This window comes from Halyomorpha halys, unplaced genomic scaffold (assembly GCF_000696795.3).
Source record: "Halyomorpha halys isolate HHAL.00 unplaced genomic scaffold, Hhal_1.1 Scaffold1968.1, whole genome shotgun sequence".
Lineage (NCBI taxonomy): Eukaryota > Metazoa > Arthropoda > Insecta > Hemiptera > Pentatomidae > Halyomorpha > Halyomorpha halys.
In genome coordinates, this window is record NW_027113071.1 from 13,511 (window position 1) to 14,861 (window position 1,351).

The following is a 1,351-nucleotide window of genomic DNA, read 5'->3' on the forward strand; positions in this document are numbered from 1 at the left end:
AGTGATAAAAAAAAAATATATAGATTTATAATGCAAAGAAACTTTGAAATATGAATAATTTAATTTAATAATAATAATTTAAAAATAGAAAGAAAATATACCTAACTAATGTAAAATGTAAGTCAGAAAAAGAAGCATAAAGAAACAAAATACAAAGTTAGTAAGACAAAGAAGTAATTAGAAAATAATAATAATAATACTTTGTATTGAAAAATAGACAGTGATTCACACTAAAATTTAGTTCTGTCGGGTTCACTAATGTCTAACGACCTCATTAATCTGGGATGTAACAATTCAGGAAGAATGACTTACATCTATCAAAGAAGGAATATGGAAGAAAAGACCAATGGAGGTCAATCCCTAACAAATTCAGAGAAAAAGCCTTCGGCAGAGGCTGTGCGGGTCGTCAAGTGAGTCGGCGGAAGTATCAGGAGTAACAGAAACTGAAGACGAAGTGGATGAACAAAGGAATGGTCGTGGGCAAAGATCAGAGAAAGCACGTGGAGGCGAGAACCAGGAGATAGGAAGACACGTGAGATCTGAGGAGAATGTAAGCGGAGAGGCGACCGCACATTTACAAACTATCACGTGAAAGGAGAACAGGCCCGTCTGCCTATTATCCGAGTGAACGGAAGAATAAACTCCACCAGACACGAGCAGTTCAAACACCATTTGTTGTTGAGAAGTAATAATAAGCGGCGAGTGGAGGACACTCCAAGTAAAGGTTTGCAAATGTAAATTAATCACTCTGGGTGGACCATGCAGTTTGCTGGACAAATTGTCGGAAGTAGTGTTGGCAGCTTTCCGATTGTGATTTTAATTCTACGGAGCTCCGGGGTGCATCTCATCAGATTCAGGCAGAGAATTCGACAATGCCATGATTCGAACATAAATGAAGGACCTGGACGAAACATGACATCACAACACACCAGCACACCCCAGAGTATAGGAGGCATAGAGTGGCTAAATGACACGTTATATGGCATATATATATATAACTTAGGAGTAGTCGAGAGCAAAATTTAAAAAAAAAAAAACCTCTGGACCCAATTTATTTTTTAACAATCCAACCTTTATTCTATAATATATTGTATTGTAGTACCTTACAAGATACGCTATTCAAAGATAAACAAACTTCATCTTTCGGTATTAGACATTTGAGCCAGGAAGTTACTTATTTTTTGATTTTCCGCAGTTAAAATATCAACGATACTATTCACAAGGAAAACATTAGGTTTGTCCACTGAAACAAATAGCTTTTATGCACATTCCTCACAAGCTTAATATATTAAAATACAACAAATAAAAACAAAAAAAAATAAATATATTGAAATAAAAAATAAATATGTAG